Genomic DNA, 20,182 nt, shown 5'->3' with positions numbered 1-20,182 from the left:
GTTGTACCTGGCGCTACACGTAGTCCACCACGCGTTACGCGAGGTGCAGGCACACGTAACGTCAGGTTAACTACACGTAGTCAAGTGTACACGACGCCACGCCAGGCTACTGGAAAGTTAGCCGTGCGTAAGGCTTATAGCCTTTTAAAAAATAATAAAATGAAAATTGTAATACAGGTCTATACTTTAGTAGTCAGTCTACAGACAACAGTACATTATCATAATCTTTTATCTATCATTCTTACAAATCGTGCCTTATTATCATTTTTATCACCATTGACAAATTACCTTTCATATGAAATAAGCTAACGTTGGCTGTGGCGGACTAGACTGCCGATTGAAGACACGTATAACGTAACTACAGAGAGACGTATGGCAGGATTGTACCGCACGAATTGCGGAGTAACGGATCTACTCTGAGTGTACTCGACATTGCACCCTTCTGTGACAGTAAGTTCATTTGATTATTTTTCGCCCATGATATTGATTAATAGCAATACAAACTATTGGTCTACCACACTAATGTGTCTCATGTCATACAGAATTGCAGTTAATACGAAAACTGTAGGTACACGATTAGAAAATGCACTCCAAAATTGCTCGACTTGTCCGTCTTCCAGCCCTGTACTTTCACTTTTCCTGACTGTGTAGCCCGCCGAAGCTCTGGGGGAGCACGCCCGTCGTGATTGCCATGAATGGATATGTGGCCTTGTGGGTTGTGTATAGGTATAGGCGCTGATGATGTACCGTCGTATCCATGACCAAATCTCAATAATTACACAGAACCAAACTACATCAGCGCCTTATTTTGTACTAGTACTGTAGTAGGCTCCTATATAAATAGACCTAGACCTACTTATTGTGAACAAGTAGGAATAGGCCTAAATATTGTTATTCTATTTTCAGCAAGTGTATTACAATGTAACGTTAGATCTACATGTTTGACGTACGACAGTAAGCAAAAGACAAATTAGACAGTACAGTAAAATCTATACCTAGTATTTACCCTCATAATTCTCAAAATTATCAAATTTGTAAAGTGCATATTAAGGTGAGACTTGAAAATTATAGTCAATGCAAGGCCAAACAATGATGAAAAGGAACAGAGGCACCGGTACAGATTATGTTGGCCATCTATGGTTGGACATGGAAAATTGACAGGTCATTGGGATAGTCATTCTGTGATTTTTTTTTCTTTTTTGCTAATTTCCATGATCATGGAATCCATGCATATATATGTAAATATGTATGATATAGGTATGTTGATCAGTACGTTGGGGATTCTTGGAACAGCAGAACAATTTAATTATCAACTGATAGACATGGAGTATTTCCCCAGCATACTAGCAAAGGCATAATATTTTGCTTTTTTTTTTTAATTCTTCACACATTGCTTATCTTCACATAATGACATACAATGCACATGGGGCACGTTACTCCCCCCCCCCCAGTTCTCTTATGTTTTGAATTCTTAGGCAAAGAATATGTATTGATAAGCACTGTAATCTTCCTAGACTAGACTATTTTACTGATCACTAGCCTGAACAGACGCCGTGCAGAGCATATATGGCATCGCAACTTCATTTACAGCGACATGGCTGTGTATGATCACATAAAAAAAATGTGAAGTTAAAATCAATACATTAGAAAGGGTTGGGAACCACTTTGCTGTAATAAAGTCAAAGAAAGATTGTGATGTCAGCCTGGACCATAGCAGCAGTATATCATTTCAGAAAAGATAAGATAAATACAATGATATCTTGGGCTGACAACAGTTATTAGTGTATTACCAATATGTATGCCATAAAAAAGGAAAAATCAAAAAATTAAAATATACAGTGAACTTCATTTACTCAAAGATGAGGAAATTTGATCTTGAGGTGTTCAAATTTCTGTCAGGTGGCATATATGTAACATGTTTTATTTTTCTTCACTTTGCTGACTGAATCAGTTCTTAAACTATAAACAGTATGTTGTGTCTGCAGAATATCTAATGTGGATATGAATGTAGAGGTATTATGTATGTGTGTCCCAATTGGAAGTTTATCATTGGTCAGTAACTAATATCATACTCCTCTTGGTCATCACATTTCACTTTCCCATTCCTATTTCTCGTAACAAAACAATATGTGATCATTCCTTCTCCCCACAACCCTCTCCCACTCACACAAAAATGTCATATGACAGGTGATCATAGACGGTTATGGGCAAGTAAACAAGCTTTTCTTTTTCATTCAGGTTGACTGAGTAGTGTGTGATCCTTAAGTCAGTGGGCACAAGTCAAAGCCAATAAACCTTGAATGCTACTTTGTAAGGTTAATCTAGATCTTTTACCCTTATTCTAAATCACTTAACTCCTCAAAATCCTTTGCCTTGATGAATTTTTTGGACGTCAAGTTATTGCTGTCTGAGGATCTTGACTTTTTCATATTTTCATTGAATTTCAGTTTCCACAGTGATTGTTGTTGTTGTTGTTGTTGTTGTTGTTGTTTTGTTTTTGTTTTGTTTTTTGTTTTTTTTTTGGGGGGGGGGGGCAAAGGGTTGTGATCTGCCATTTACCACTGTCCTGAAGTTGTGTACAATCAAATTATCAAAGTTAATGTTGTGTCTTATCACCATGATGTAGCTCAAGAAGTGACTGGGACTGTATTGACATGAATTGAGAGGAAGACTGTCAGTCCATGCTTCACCCAGACAGTGCCAATCTTACCGATGTGTGTTTTGCTCATTAAAATCTGGAAAAGCAAGTGATAGCTTAGTGGTGAGTATATCATCAAGTACATCAACCGCTATAATGTATCATGAATCACAATTTCTAATGAAGTTATACAGTAGGTAAAACTGTATTTTTACGAGGTTCAGGGTTCTTGTACATAGAATATGGGAGGATGTTTCTGTTCAGAGCAAACAGCTACAGTGTAAGAATCAGTTTAACATTTGAGATAATTTTTTTTAATTTCTTTTTTTTTAGCACCTTTTGGTGCCTTTACCAAAGAAATGGATCAAAAGCCAAGCCTGCAATACTGAGTCCCACCTCCCTGGAAATGTCAACTGTAAGTTGTTACACCATGAGATTTGTCTTGTGTGGGAGAGTTAGCCACTCAGTATTGTTTGTGACTTGTGTAAGGATTCAGTCAAAACTTTATATTGTAGGAATAGTAATAAATTAAAATATAAGAAATAATAAGGAATACACAAGTATATGCCTACATTAAGTTTTCACTTTCCAGTTGGTAATCTCGCAGTAGGCATGAATTAAGCAAATATCAATTTGCAAATCTGGTGACAGAAATGCACACATGTTTACAAATTTCATGTGCGCAGTTTAAATGGGTTTAAGGCATAGTTGCAGTACATGAGAATGAAATGCACATTACATTCTCATGTACTCATGCACATGCATTGTGTGGAATGAATCAGCATATGAACTTTATGAAAGTTCATACGCAGACATTTTGTGATGTGATGTTTACTGAATATCAACTTACCTCGTTTAAAATGATATTCTTGACAGTAATGAATCATAGTGTGTGAATGAGGTTGAGACATTACTACATCTTCAGGCTCCTTTTCATGTTCAGGCTCCTTTATTGAGTGCTTTCGTAGAGTGCACTAAAACCCCTACAAATATGATTTGTTTGATGAATTTCAGGCCTTCAAGTCATAGATGCTTGGGGATGTTGACTATTTCATACTTTCAGGGAATTTCATTGTCCTGGGTTTAGTGTTTTATTTGTTGTTGTGTTGGGGGGGGGGGGGGGGAAGGGGGTTGATCTGTCACCTGCCACTGTACAATCAAGTTATGAAAGGTTGACTCTTGTGTTTATTACCATGAATTAGCTGAAGAAATGCATCAGCTGGGGAATTGATCGACATTAAGAGGGAGACTATCAGTCCACCCATTGCCAAGCTACGCTGCAACAAGACAGTGCCAATCTTCTTGACATGCAATTTGCTCTTCTGTAGCTGGAAAAACAAGGAGTTATGTGGTGAGTGTTTCACTGAGTACGTGAACTCATCCAAACTACTATCATTGTATTAACCTCAACTGTTTAGGAAGATAAAAGAGGGGGAAGGGAGGGATGGAGGTAATCTTAGTTAGGCTCCTCCCAGGCCCCCTCCCCCTTCCAGATCTCAACAGTGCGATTGCAATTTGTAGTTGACAGTATTCGGAGCATGAAAAGATGTTATTCATTGATTTTAATCAAGAAAAGAAAAAATAATCATGCTGTTGTGAAATTTGACTGAAAGCACAAATTTCATTGCAACTGTACCACGTTTTCGAGCATATCTTGGTCTGACATGCATGTACATATATTTTATATGCAATTTCCTCCTGGGTGTCTAAAATTTGGTCTCTATAGGGAGAATGCGACAGACACTTGAAATGAAGAAGTTGTGAAACATCACAGCCACAGTTTTTCTGCGAAGACGACATTGCTAGGAATGCCGAGGGGGACCTTCCAGCCCCCTCCTCGACAGCTTATAGTGAGGGTTAAAAGCAATGCTTTATATCATATTCTGGGTTCTTGCGTATGTCATGCAAGAACACCAGCTAGTGTCAGTTTGACATTTGAAATTATTATTTTTTTAAAAGCAGCTATTGGTGTCTTAACCAATTAAGAAATAAAAAACTTGCACTGATATCAACATTATGTTATTGGAGCACTGGACATGTCTTGCAGACAAGAATTTAGCCACTTAGTAATTGTTTATTATTGATCGTAAGATATTGTGAAAGCCATATACATGTACATTAAACTGTTGAAATATGATTGAATGATTGTACAACGCTTAATAGAAATGTATCACACAATTTTAATGAATTCACACACAAACAAACTCACAAGAACATGTGTATGCCAATTTTTACTTCCCAATTGGTATTCTCACAATAGGTATTGGTAAGCAAATATTAATTACAGATATATGGTGGCAAAAATGCACACGTGTCTACAAATGAATGCAGAGCTGCACAGACATATTTACAATACATAAGAATAATAATGCATAACATAATGATGAGAACATAAAACTTTATGGCAGTTCATAGGCAGGAATTTTGCAATGCAGTTTGATTATAGATAATAATTCACTCCATTGAAAGGACATTTTTTTTTAAATTTCATATTCTGTGTATAAAGAGATCAGACATCATCTCATATTAAAGGGACATTCCGGACGATTTTCATAATTTCACATCATGAAGTACATAAATCAACAGCTCCATGTATAGATTCGTGGAATTTATTGTGGTCCTTGAGCAGAGAAACCAATAAATTGAAAATCTTAAACAAATTACACTGAACAGTGTTGATGACATCAGAGCCTCATATATTTCATAAATGTAGCAGTGTAATTCCATTACAATACCACTTGCTCAACAAGTTCACCTGTGAAAAATCTATGCATGCCTTCTTCTTTTGTTCTGCTTCCTTGAGCCCCAACTCATGCATTCTTATCATGCTTATGGTGAGGCTGGCATGTCATCATCCTTGTTCATTGCAATTTGTTATAAATTTTGAAAACATTCTCATTCCTTATCCCAATCACTATAAATTCTGAAATTCTGTACTCAGTTTAACTGATTTATAGCTGTTCAAATGTAAAAGTCTGAAAATCATCCGGAGGTCCCCTTTAAGTCTCACTTTCCTTAAAAAATGGAAATTTTCTTCATTTTCTGATAATGATCGACTACAGCAGTCTACATAATTCAGATGTCTTTTGGCGTATTGTAATGCATGAAATAGGCCTTCACAAGAGTCTTCATGTTTGCTATGTCAAATCTTCCTGTTTGTTTGTTTGTTTGTTTGTTTGTTTGTTTGTTTTCTTTAATATGGGGAGGTTAACATCTCAGTGCATATATCTTAACACAAGACTCATGTTAGATTCTTGGGAGATGTTTTATGTGTGAAGTATAATCTCATTTTCTTTGTCCACTTTCTTTTTCTGAAATTTCTTGTCTCTTATGAAGGTATAACTCAGTTGACTCAATCATCATACTCGGCAAGCTTGAAGTTGGAAGGTGGTACTATTTAAGCACGCAAAGGATGAGTAGCTCGCTGTCGACAGTCAGTGGAGATAAAAGAAGGCAGTAATCTTTCTGAAGACATTTCATCAGGCTGCCGGGGTCATCACTCTCTGCAAGCAAGGGAAGAAAGTCATGAGCAGACAGTGGTCAGAGGCTGCAACACTCACAAATTCATCACAACTCATCGAAGTATTGGTGCTTGACTATGATTTCAATTAGAAACTTGTGGATATTTCCCTTCTGGAAGAGCTCATTCTTTGTACAGTACACAGATGATGAGGCACAATGTCATTCTTTGTGTGGTTAAGCCAGTAGTCAAGCACTGGTGTGGAGCATCCACATAGAATATATGTTACAGAGCCATGCTTTGTTCATTTCTGTGGCAAGAAATGATCTCATCACTTAACCGTGCCCTATGTCCACGGCATCTTGATGCACAGAAATGGGAGCCTTAGTTTCAACATTTCTTGAGAGTTTAGTGACAGTAATGGCTCCTTATATTGAATAATCTGACCATGCAACTCATCACAATAGCAGGTCAATATCGATTTCTGTTGTTGTTGTTGTTGTTGTTGGTCTCTGCAACTGAAATCGTGTACTGCAGTTCTGAAATTCCAACTGTCCTAGAGGTATTGCAAATAATCTCATTTTTAGCACTTATTCACATGCTCTGCTATTTTACATTAAACAACTCTTTCATGTTATCTCTGAGGAGTAAGATAAGATGACTGGCTCTTCAAAACTCAGCAAGGCATGCATTTTCAATATCTGCCTTTTCAAATTTACAATGTGCTTTCATTCTGGAATTTACTCTTTAACATAACTCAAAACTGACAATTTCTTTCACTTTGAGAGCATTAACTAAAGGGACGGTGTATAAAATGGTGATTGTGCACGGAGCTTTGTTCTTGGTCTACAGTGTAAAATGTATACAAGCATTCAGTATGAAAAGGACAAGATGATTGTTTTGCAACAAGTAGATTTTAGTGGGGCATAATGCATTTCTCATATAGTATATGAAATCATGTGCTTTTATGATTAATGGTGTGACCGCATCAAATATGCAGACCGTGAAAGTGTCTTTTACATGGTGAAAGCCACAGATAACAAATGACATATGTGAATAAGAATGTTTACTAGTATATGTGCGTGTATGTATGTGTCAATATACATATCAGGGGTGGATCCAGAAATTCTGTAAAGGGGGGGGGGGGCAACTAATATTCCTGGTGCCACTTCCAGGTTTCATTTCATTTTTTTTTCTTTTTATATCTTTTGTTTTTAACCTAAAATAAAGGGGGGGGGGGTGGTGTGGGCCATTTGCGCCCCCCTAGATCCGCCACTGCATATCTATATTTCGTGTACATATATATATATATATATATATATATATATATATATGTGTGTGTGTGTGTGTATATAGATAGCTTATGTCGGATACATTCAAACTTTAAAAGAAAAGTAAACAACCACTGCACAAATACTAGTAAAAAGGTTTTCAATGCAGAAGTATAGCAGTTTGATTAATGAGTAAAAGTTGTCGCAGATATGGACATTTGTCGCAAGGTTAAGAGCTGTGACAAAATTTCACCAGATTTTGTTTGGTGGTGCTAATGAATACTTTCATTCTCAAAATATGTTTGTTTTCATTGTTTCCAATTGGATGATTTTGGGGAACAATGCAATGGTATGCCAGGTTCCTTGAGTGATATGTTTATCCTTCACTGTTTACAGACTGCAATATGCACACAATGACTGTAACAAAGCAATTTAGAAATAACTTTCAATAGCTGTGAAGAGTAATGGTGATCTGACATCACGTGACGATAGCTCAAATACATGCAATTAGTGAGCCGTGAGATCTTCTTCCATTTTCTAGGCAAGGAAGACATATAGGAACAATGGAAATGCTCACAAATTTTCAGTGACCCGTTTATCTCTTACTGTTGTCCCTAGACCAAGGATAATGTTCAGCCTTGTATTAGGTTATTGCAACAAAACCAACATTTCAAGTACACACTGTAATACATATAACTGAAATTGGGCCAAGAAGCAGAAGCATGTTCATTGGTACATACTAGAAGTGGCATGAGCATATGGACCATGGCGGCAAGTGCATTACTGTATTTTATTGATATGTGCATTACATAATTAAAATTGTGATTTCATTGAAAATATGATTCTCAAAACAAAAAATTGTAAAATTTGATGGGAAAACAATTGTTTTGTTGTTGTGAGCCGAAATGATTGCATGAATGACAGATGATGGTTATCTGATGCTTGTGGTTGTGATAAAGAGCAAGGTAGATAAAAGGGGGAATCTTTGGAAACTGGCAAATTATTCTGATAAATTCCATATTCCATAGATCCACAAGTTAAAAGTGAAAGTAGTAATAAAGTTATAGAAAAAACTGAATTGTATGTATGTGATCGTTTGTGTGTGTGTGTGTGTGTGTATGTGTGTGTGTTTATGTGTGTATGTAAGGTGTGAGTGACTGTGTCCATCAGTGTTTAGCAGCTCAAATTTTCTCTGCCTTTTTCTGCTCCACAAGCTCTCTTCTCTCCTCTCCTCTCCTTTCCGATCTCCCTCTCCCTTTCTTTTTCCTGTTTTTTTTTTCTCTCTCTCTGTGGCTAAACTGACCCTCTCCGGTTGTTTCATTTTCTCCTCAAACAATCAGTTTCCAGTTGTGGTTGAAAAGGAAGAATTTAATTGCTCAGCCAACGACCTAAATTAAACAATAACGTAACTGGCATCTATGTTCATCACTATTATGTGGACCAAATACTGTACAGGTACTGTAATGATCAGTGCAAAGTGATACTGAAGAACAGTATACTGAAGAAGCGGTAAAAACAAATGAAAGTAACATGAAACAAATGCCTACACATATAGGATATATAACATAAGAAAAAATAAGAAACAATCACAAAAATCATAATCCGTGAAATTAACGCCATAGGCCTATTCATTAAAAGTCAACAGACTACACTAAAAAGTATCGATTTCATTTTAGCAGACACAAAGTAAAAAAACAAAACACTCTCATTAAAAATGAAATAATGAATCATAATTCCGTAACTTAGATATTCTTCCCCTACACAAGATATCTCAGCTCATCAAAATTATTTAGACACGTGTTTTTCCCCTACACAAGATATCTCAGCTCATTAAAAATATTTAGACACGGATCGACTATAGCAGATTAAAAAACAAAAACATATCCTGAAACAAGGCTAATTTTTCAGGAGCCTGGCGTGGCGTCGTGTACACTTGACTACGTGTAGTCAACCTGACGTTACGTGTGCCTACCCCACGCGTAACGCGTGGTGGACTACGTGTAGCGCCAGGTACAACCACGCGTTACGCCAGGGTACACGTCGCGTAACGTGTACCCACGCGTCGCGTTACGCGTGCTTAAGTACACGTTACGTGACGTGTGGGTACACGTAACGTGACGTGTACCCACACGTTACGTGTGGTCAGGCACGCGTAGGTGTTTCGAGGTACGTGTAGTTACCTGACGCATTGACCCGAACGGCTTGCCATACTCCACCACGCGTTACGCGAGGTGTAGGCACACGTAACGGCTTGTTACTACACGTAGTCAAGTGTACCCTAACGGGCCGCCAGGCTACTGGAAAGTTAGCCGTGCGCAAGGCTTTATATCCTTTAAAAAAATAATAAAATAAAAATTGTAATACAGGTCTATACTTTAGTAGTCAGTCTACAGACAACAGTACATTATCATTATCTTTTATCTATCATTGTTACAAATCGTGCCTTTTTATAATTTTCATCACCATTGACAATAAATTACCTTTCATATGATATACAGTAAGCTAACGTTGGCTGTGGCAGACTGCATGCCCATTGAAGAATGTAGACGTACGCTGTACCGCACCGCACGCGAAGTATCCGACCTAGCTAGGCCTACTCTGAATGTACTCGACATTGAATTGCACCCCTCTGTGACAGTAAGTTCATTTGATTTTTTGATATTGATTAATAGCAATACAAACTATTTGTCTACTACACTAATGTGTCTCATGTCATACAGAACTGCAGTTAACAGGAAAACTGTAGGTACACGATTAGAAAATGCCCTCCAAAATTACTCGACTTGTCCGTCTTCCAAGTTCCAGCCTTGTAGTAGTTGTACTTTCACTTTTCCTGACGGAGTGGCCCGCCGAAGCTCTGGGGGAGCGCGCCCGTCGTGATTGCCATGAATGAATATGTGGCCTTGTGGGTTATACTATAGACGCTGATGATCTACCGTCGTATCCATGACCAAATCTCAATAATTACACAGAACCAAACTACATTAGCGCCTTATTTTGTACTAATAGTAGGCTCCTATAAATAGACTAGTAGACCTAGCGTTAGACCTACTTATTGTGAACAAGTAGGACTAGGAATATGCCTAAATATTGCTAGAGTCTATTCTGTTTAACGTTACACTCATACAGTATAAGAGTATGCAAAAGACTAATTGGACAGTACAGTGGAATCTATACGTAGTAGACCTCTATTTACCCCCATAATTCTGAAAATTATCAAATTTGTAAAGTGCATATTTAAGGTGAGACTTGAAAATTATAGTCAATGCAAGGCTAAACAATGATTAAAAGGAACAGAGGCACCAGTACAAATTATGTTGGCCGTATATATGGTTGGACATGGAAAATTGGCTAATGACAGGTCACTGGGATAGTCATTCTGTAATATTTTGGAATCATAGAATCCATGTATATATAGTATGATATAGGTATGTTGATCAGTACGTTGGAGATTCGTGGAACACGAATGTAATAGACATGGAGTATTTCCCCAGCATACTGTATTACTAGCAAAGGCATAATATTTTGTTTTTTTTTTAATTCTTCACACATTGCTTATTTTCACATAATTAATGACATACAATGCACATGGGCCACGTTACTCCCCCCCCCCCCAGTTCACTTATGTTTTGAATTCTTAGGCAAAGAATATCTATTGATAAGCACTGTAATCTTCCTAGCCTAGACTATTTTACTGATCACTAGCCTGAACAGACGCCGTGCAAAGCATTATATGGCATCGCAACTTCATTTACAGCGACATGGCTGTGTATGATCACATTTTAAAAAATGTGAAGTTAAAATCAATACGTTAGAAAGGGTTGGGAACCACTTTGCTGTAATAAAGTCAAAGAAGATTGTGATGTTAGCCTGGACCATAGCAGCAGTACGTCATGTCAGAAAAGATAAGATAAATGTTAAAGATATCTTGGGCTGACAACAGTTGTTAGTGTGTTACCAATATGTATGCCATTAAAAAGGAAAAATCAGAAAATCAAAATATACAGTGAACTGCATTTACTCACAAGATGATGAAATTGGATCTTGAGGTGTTCAAATTTCTGTCAGGTGGCATATTTGTAACATGTTTTATTTTTCTTCACTTTGCTGGCTGAATCAGTTCTTAAACTATAAACAGTATGTTGTGTCTGCAGAATATCTAATGTGGATATGAATGTAGAGGTATTATGTATGTGTGTCCCAATTGGAAGTTTATCATTGGTCAGTAACTAATATCATACTCCTCTTGGTCATCACATTTCACTTTCCCATTCCTATTTCTCGTAACAAAACAATCTGTGATCATTCCTTCTCCCCACAACCCTCTCCCACTCACACAAAAATGTCATATGACAGGTGATCATAGACGGTTATTGGCAAGCAAACAAGCTTTTCTTTTTCACTCAGGTTGACTGAGTAGTGTGTGATCCTTAAGTCAGTAGGCACAAGTCAAAGCCAATAAACCTTGAATGCTACTTTGTAAGGTTAATCTAGTTCTTTTACCCTTATTCTAAATCACTTAACTCCTCAAAATCCTTTCCCTTTATGATTTTTGGGACGTCAAGTTGTTGCTGTCTGAGGATGTTGACTATTTCATACTTTCATGGAATTTCAGTTTCCACAGTGATTGTTATTTTTTTTGTTTGGGCAAAGGGTTGTGATCTGTCATTTACCACTGTCCTGAAGTTGTGTCCAATCGAATTATCAAAGTTTTTATTGTGTCTTATCACCATGATGTAGCTCAAGAAGTGCCTGGGACTGTATTGACATGACTTGAGAGGAAGACTGTCAGTCCATGCTTCACCCAGACATTGCCAATCTTCCTCATGTGTGTTTTGCTCATTAAAATCTAGAAAAGCAAGTAGCTAAGTGGTGAGTATGTCATCAAGTACATCAACTGATATAATGTATTATGAGTCACAATTTCTAATGAATTTATACAGTAAGTAAAACTGTAAATTTACACGAGGTTCAGGGTTCTTGTACATGGAATATGGGAGGATATTTCTGTTCAGAGCAAACAGCTACAGTGTAAGAAACAGTTTAACATTTGAGATAACATTTTTTTCTTCGTTTGTTTTTACCACCTTTTGACACCTTTACCAGAGAAATAGGTCAAAAGTGAAACCTGCAATAGTGAGTCCCATCTCCCTGGAAATATGAACTGTTGTTACACCATAAGATTTTTCTTGTGTGGAAGAGTTAGCCACTCAGTATTGTTTATTACTTGTGTTAAGATTCAGTCAAAACTTTATGTTGTATGAATGATAATGAATTAAATTTTTTAAAAAATAATAAGAAATACACAAGTACATGCTTACATTAAGTTTTCACTTTCCAGTTGGTAATCTCTCATAGGCATGAATTAAGCAAATACCAATTTTCAAATCTTGTGACAGAAATGCATACATGTTTACAAATTTCATGTGTGCAGTTTATGGGTTTAAGGCATAGTTGCAGTACGTGAGAATGTAATGCACATTACATTCTCATGTACTCATGTACATGTATAGTGTTTAATGAATCAGCATATGAACTCTGAAATTTCATATGCAGACATTTTGTGATGTGATGTTTACTGAATATTACCTCATTGAAAATAATATTCTTGATAGAAATGACTCAAAGTGTGTGAATGAGGTTGAGACATTACTCTCTCTTCAGGCTCCTTTATTGAGTGCTTGAGGGCACTAAAACCCCTACAAATATGATTTGTTTGATGAATTTCAGGCCTTCAAGTCACAGATGCTTGGGGATGTTGACTATTTCATACTTTCAGGGAATATCATTGTCCTGGGTTTAGTATTTTATTTGTTGTTGTTGTGGGGGGGGGGTGTGATCTGTCACCTGCCACTGTGCTGAAGTTGAGTGTAATCAAGTTATGAAAGGTTGACTCTTGTGTTTATTACCATGAATTAGCTCAAGAAATGCATCAGCTGGGGAATTGATCGACATTCAGAGGGAGACTATCAGTCCACCCATTGCCAAGCCATACTTCAACAAGACAGTGCCAATCTCCTTGACGTGCATTTGCTCTTCTGTAGCTGGAAAAACAAGGAGTTATGTGGTGAGTGTTTCATTGAGTACGTGAACTCATCAAAACTACTATCATTGTGTTAACCTCAACTGTTTAGGAAGATAAAAGAGGGGGAAGGGAGGGATGGGGGTAATCTTAGTTAGGCTCCTCCCAGCCCCCCCCCCCCCCTCCAGATCTCAACAGTGTGATTGCAATATGTAGTTGACAGTATTCGGAACATGAAAAGATGTTATTGATTTTAATCGAGAAAAGCAAAAATAATTATGCTGTTGTGAAATTTGACTGAAAGCACAAATTTCTTTCCAACTGTATCACGTTTTTGAGCATATCTTGGTCTGACATGCATGTACATATTTTATATGCAATTTCCTCCTGGGTATCTAAAATTTGGTCTCTAAAGGGAGAATGCGGCAGACACTTGAAATGAAGAAGTTGTGAAACATCACAGCCATAGTTTTTCTGCGAAGACGACATTGCTAGGAATGCCGAGGGGGACCTTCTAGCCCCCTCCTCGACAGTTTATAGTGAGGGTTAAAACCAATGCTTTATATCATATTCTGGGTTCTTACCTGTGTCATGCAAGAACGCGAGCTAGTGTCAGTTTGGCATTTGAAGTTATTATTTTTTTTTTGAAAGGAGCTATTGGTGTCTTAACCAATAAAGTAAGAAAAAAAAACTTGCACTGATAGCAACATTATGTTATTGGAGCATTGGATTTGTCTTGCGTACAAGAATTTAGCCACTTGGTAATTATCTATTATTGATCTAAAGATATTGAGAAAGCCATATACATTAAACTGTTGAAATATGATTGAATGATTGTACAACGCTTAATGGAAATGTATCACAATTTTAATGAATTCACACACAAACCAACTCACAAGAACATGTGTATACCGATTTCTACTTCCCAATTGGTATTCTCACAATAGGTATAAATTACCGGTAAGCAAATTTTAATTTCAGATATATGGTGGCAGAAATGCACACGTGTCTACAAATGAATGCAGAGCTGCACAGACATATTTACAATACATAAGAATAATAATGCATAACATAATGATGAGAAAATAAAACTTTATGGCAGTTCATATGAAGGAATTTTGCAATGCAGTTTGACTATAAATAATAATTTACTCCATTGAAAGGACATTCTTTTAAATTTATTGCATATTCTGTGTATAAAGAGGTGAGACATCATCTCATATTAAGTCTCACTTTGCTTAAAAGATGAAAATGTTCTTCATTTTCTGATAATGATCAACTACAGCAGTCTACATAATTCAGATGTCTTTCGGCCTATTGTAATGCATGAAATAGGCCTTCACAAGAGTTTTCATATTTGCTATGTCAAATCTTCCTGTTTATTTGTTTGTCTTTTTTTTTCTTTAATATGGGGAGGTTAACATCTCAGTGCATATATCTTAACACAAGGCATGTGTTAGATTCTTGGGAGATGTTTTATGTGTGAAGTATAATCTCATTCTCTTTTTCCACTTTCTTTTTCCGAAATTTCTTGTCTCTTTTGAAGGTATAACTCAGTTGACTCAATCATCATACTCGGCAAGCTTGAACTTGGAAGGTGGTACTATTTAAGCACGCAAAGTTACAGCTCCATGCTTTGGTCATTTCTGTGGCAAGAAATGATCTCATCACTTAACTGTGCCCTATGTCCAGGGTATGTTGATGCACAGAAATGGGAGCCTTAGTTTCAACATTTCTTGAGAGTTTAGTGACAGTAATGGCTCCTTATATTGAATAATCTGACCATGCAACTAATCACAATAGCAGGTCAATATCGATTTTTGTTGTTGTTGCTGTTTGTCTCTACAAGTGAAATTGTATACTACAGTTCTGAAACTCCAACTGTCCTGGAGGTCTTGCAAATAATTTCATTTTTAGCACTTATTCACATGCTCTGCTATTTTACATTGAACAACTCTTTCATGTTATCTCTGAGGAGTAACATGAGATGACTGTCTCTTCAAAACTCAGCAAGGCATGCATTCTCATTATCTGCCTTTTCAAATTTACGATGTTCTTTCATTCTGGAATTTACTCTTTAAAATAATATAACTCAAAACTGACAATTTCTTTCACTTCGAGAGCATTAACTAAAGGGACGGTGTATAAAATGGTGATTGTACACGCAGCTTTGTTCTTGGTCTACAGTGTAAAATGTATACAAGCATTCAGTATGAAAAGGACAAGATGATTGTTTGGCAACAGGTAGATTTTAGTGGGGCATAATGCATTTCTCATACTAGTAGTATAATGAAATCATGTGCTTTTATGACTATTGATGTGACTGCATCAAATATGCAGACTGTGGTTGTGCTTTTGACATGGTGAAAGCCACAGATAACAAATGACATATGTGAATAAGAATGTTTATATGTGCACATATGTATGTGTCAATATACATATCAGGGGTGGATCCAGGAATTCTGTAAAAGGGGAGGGGGCATAACTAATATTCCTGGTGCCAATTCCAGGTTTCATTTCATTTTTGTCTTTTTAATACTTTTGTTTTTAACGAAAAATAAAGGTGGGGGGGGGGGGGGTGTGTAGGCCAGTTGCGCACCCCGGATCCGCCACTGCATATATCTATATTTTGTGTACATGTATTATACATACACATATATATATATATATATATATATATATATATATATATAAGAAAAGTAAAAAACCACTGCAAAAATACTAATAAAAACGATTTTCAATGCAGAAGTATAGCAGTTTGATTAATGAGTAAAAGTTGTCGCAGATATGGACATTTGTCGCAAGGTTAAGAGCTGTGACAAAATTTCACCAGATTTTGTTTGGTGGTGCTAATGAATACTTTCTTTCTCAAAATATGTTTGTTTTCATTGTTTCCAATTGGATGATTTTGGGGAACAATGTAATGGTGTGCCAGGTTCCTTGAGTGACATGTTTATCCTTCACTGTTTACAGACTGCGATATCCACACAATGACTGTAACAAAGCAATTTAGAAATAACTTTCAATAACTGCGAAGAGTAATGGTGATCTGCCAACACTTGACGATAGCTCAAATACATGCAATTAGTGAGCCGTGAGATCTTCTTCCATTTTCTAGGAAAGGAAGACATGTAAGAACAATGGAAATACTCACAAATTTTCAGTGACCCGTTCATCTATTACTGTTGTCCCTAGACCAAGGATAATGTTCAGCCTTGTATTAGGTTATTGCAACAAAACCAACATTTCAAGTACACATTGTAATACATATAACTGAAATTGGACCAAGAATCAGAAGCATGTTCATTGGTACATACTAGAAGTGGCATGAGTATATGGACCATGGCAGTAATTGCATTACTGTATTTTATTGATATGTGCATTACATAATTAAAATGGTGATTTCATTGAAAATATGATTCTCAAAAAACAAAACATTGTAAAATTTGATGGGAGAGCAATTGTTTTGTTGTTGTGAGTCGAAATGATTGCATGAAAGACAGATGATGGTTATCTGATGCATGTGATTGTGATAAAAGGGGGAATCTTGGAAACTGGCAAATTTTTCTGATAGATTCCATATTCCATAGATCCACAAGTTAAAGTGAAAGTAGTAATTAAGTAATATAAAAAACTGAATTGTATGTATGTGATCGTTTGTGTGTGTGTGTGTGTGTGTGTGTTTATGTGTGTATGTAAGGTGTGAGTGACTGTCCATCAGTGTTTAGCAGCTCAAATTTTCTCTGCCTTTCTCTGCTCCACAAGCTATCTTCTCTCCTCTCCTCTCCTTTCCGATCTCCCTCTCCCTTTCTTTTTCCTGTTTTTTTTTTTTCTCAGTCTCTCTGTGGCTAAACTGACCCTCTCCGGTTGTTTCATTTTCTCCTCAAACAATCAGTTTCCAGTTGTGGTTAAAAAGGAAAAATTTAATTGCTCAGCCAACGACCTAAATTAAACAATAACGTAACTGGCATCTATGTTCATCACCATTATGTAGACCAAATACTGTACAGGTACTGTAAGGATCAGTGCAAAGTAATACTGAAGAACAGTATACTGAAGAAGCGGTAAAAACAAATGAAAGTAACATGAAACAAATGCCTACACATATAGGATATATAACATAAAAAATAAGAAACAATCACAAAAATCATAATCTGCGAAATCAACGCCATAGGCCTATTCATTAAAAGTCAACAGACTACACTAAAAAGTATCGATTTCATTTTAGCAGACACAAAGTAAAAAAACAAAACACTCTCATTCCAAATGAAATAATGAAATCATAATTCCATAACTTAGATATTCATCCCCTACACAAGATATCTCAGCTCATCAAAATTATTTAGACACGTATTTTTCCCCTACACAAGTTATCTCAGCTCATCAAAAATATTTAGACACGTATCGACTATAGCAGATAAAAAACAAAAACATATCCTGAAACAAGGCTAATTTTTCATGAGCCTGGCGTGGCGTCGTGTACACTTGACTACGTGTAGTCAACCTGACGTTACGTGCGCCTACCCCACGCGTAACGCGTGGTGGACTACGCGTAGCGCCAGGTACAACCACGCGTTACGCCAGGGTACACGTCGCGTAACGTGTACCCACGCGTCGCGTTACGCGTGCTTGACCACGCGTTACGTGACGTGTGGGTACGCGTAACGTGACGCGTGGGTACACGTAACGTCAGGTTAGGCACGTGTAGTTGTTTTGGACCACACGAGGTGTTTGAGAAACCTCACGTACTTCCAAAACCTTACGCGTGCCTGACCACACGTAACGCGTGGGTACACGTCACGTTACGTGTACCCACGCGTCGCGTAACGCGTGCCCCCACCACACGTAACGTGTGGTGGGGGCACGCGTAACGCCAGGTCGGGCTCGCCTATGGAATTTGTACAGTGAAGCCTGACCTGGCGTTACGCGTGCCCACACTACACGTTACGTGTGGTGTGGGCACGCGTTACGCGACGTGTGGGTACACGTAACGTGACGTGTACCCACGCGTTACGTGTGGTCAGGCACGCGTAGGTGTTTCGAGGTACGTGTAGTGACCTGACGCAGTGAGCCGTATGGCTTGCCATACGTCTGCGACTACAAAACACGTGCGAGCCTAATGCGTAAAACCAACGCTATGCACTATATACGCACACAACTGAACGTGAGGAATCCACACCCAAATCGGTCTACACAAGACCTTCATGCAAAAACGGCAAACGTTCAAAGCGTGAAAATCCTCACCAAAATCTGCACTAGGCCTTCACACAAAATGTAGCCTATACAACTACAAACACAGTCAATAACTGCCAAAAACCTATGCAACATAGATGTTATACACAACGTGCACAACCAAACGTGAGAATCCTCACCAAAATCTGCACTAGGCCTTCACACAAAATGTAGCCTATACATGTACAAATGCAAACACAGTCAATGACTACCAAAACCTACACAGCATAAATGTTATACACAATAAATGTGCATAACCAAACGTGAGATTCCTCACCACAATCCGCATGAAACATGCGAAAAAAAAAAACGGCTTGTCTCTTCATTTTCCCGGACAAGTTCCCAATTTGTCAAGACTCGACCAAATCACCACATCATGACAATCCGCTCCATTCCTGGCAGATCGCACCCAAACCATCACAACAATGTTGCAAAAAAAAAAACAAAACACACAATTAAAAAGCCATGTCTTGATCTGAGAGCGATAACTTGCTGCGGACCTCTTTATTAGTATTAGCCTTGTTCAAGGCGCATCACACAAAGCTGACCAAGAAACAAAAGTGCAGTAAAATTACTTTCATCGAAGCGAAAAAAAGAAAAGCTCTCTCTACTCAAAGAAGGAGACCAAGTGAAGATGCGAATGTAAAACAATCTCTGGAAAGATGCTGTTGTTGTTTCAAAGACAAAGTTCTCAAAAAGTTGCATAGTGGAATATGAAGGAACTAGAAATGTCGCTATGGCGACTGGTATGCCTCCGCCATAATGCATGATTCTCCTTATAGGTCTATAGTACATGTGGACAATGTGTGATTACATTTTCACAAAATTGGCAAAATATTACACTGTAAAATGACATGTTTGTCACAAATGTATCAAATGTTCACCTTCCTTGACCTAATTGGATGAATTGGAGAGCATGTATTTGGGGATTTAAGAACTTTAACTTCGACTTTGACCCTTTCATAAGTTTACGCACTTGAGTAATTGTCAAGGTATGGAGAAAAAGTGCAATTTCTGTATTGAACAGTAAATTGTTATCATTTTCATCTGGCCTTTGATTCATAAGAGAATCAATGTCTAGCAGAACATATATGTACTAAGTTTAAAGATAACTTGAGCCACTTCCGAGATATGGAGAAAGAAGTTCAGCACTTTCACTTGATCTTTGACCTTTTGACCTTTGACCTTCTTGGCAAAAAAAAAAAAAAATCCCAGAGAATCTCTAGTGGGTTATACATGCATACATCAAGTTTAAAAAAAAATAATCCTGCTGGCATTGCATAAATGTAAGGAAAATAGTAAAATTAAAAAGTATTGCCCTTGAACTTTGACCCCTGACCTTTGACCACATGAACCCCAAATTCCCTAGATAACCACTGCCACTTAGTACATGCATACATACTTTGTTCCATAAAGATACCTTGAACAATTTCCAAGATACAGAGAAAAAAGTAAAATTTAACATTTTACTTGACCTTTTGACCTTTGACCTTTGTTTTCATTGCAACTGATTGACAAATTGCCCTACATCGACGTAAATAAGCACTGAATTAATCAGT

The 20,182-nt window shown here is 37.4% G+C and overlaps 2 long non-coding RNA genes across 2 annotated transcripts; both read left to right on the top strand.

The window, feature by feature from the left end:
- Positions 1 to 190: 190 nt before the first annotated feature.
- On the top strand, positions 191 to 3,933 carry LOC140245807 (uncharacterized). Its single transcript, XR_011902376.1, has 3 exons — positions 191 to 450; positions 2,627 to 2,761; positions 3,841 to 3,933. It is a non-coding gene; the product is annotated as an uncharacterized lncRNA (long non-coding RNA).
- A 5,976-nt stretch (positions 3,934 to 9,909) lies between these two features.
- LOC140245804 (uncharacterized) lies at positions 9,910 to 15,009 on the top strand. Its single transcript, XR_011902374.1, has 4 exons — positions 9,910 to 10,006; positions 12,110 to 12,241; positions 13,289 to 13,436; positions 14,938 to 15,009. It is a non-coding gene; the product is annotated as an uncharacterized lncRNA (long non-coding RNA).
- Positions 15,010 to 20,182: the final 5,173 nt, after the last annotated feature.

This window comes from Diadema setosum, unplaced genomic scaffold, assembly GCF_964275005.1.
Source record: "Diadema setosum unplaced genomic scaffold, eeDiaSeto1 scaffold_35, whole genome shotgun sequence".
Classification (NCBI taxonomy): Eukaryota; Metazoa; Echinodermata; class Echinoidea; order Diadematoida; family Diadematidae; genus Diadema; species Diadema setosum.
The sequence above is the reverse complement of the archived record's forward strand: the minus strand, read 5'-3'. Positions and strand labels throughout refer to the sequence as shown.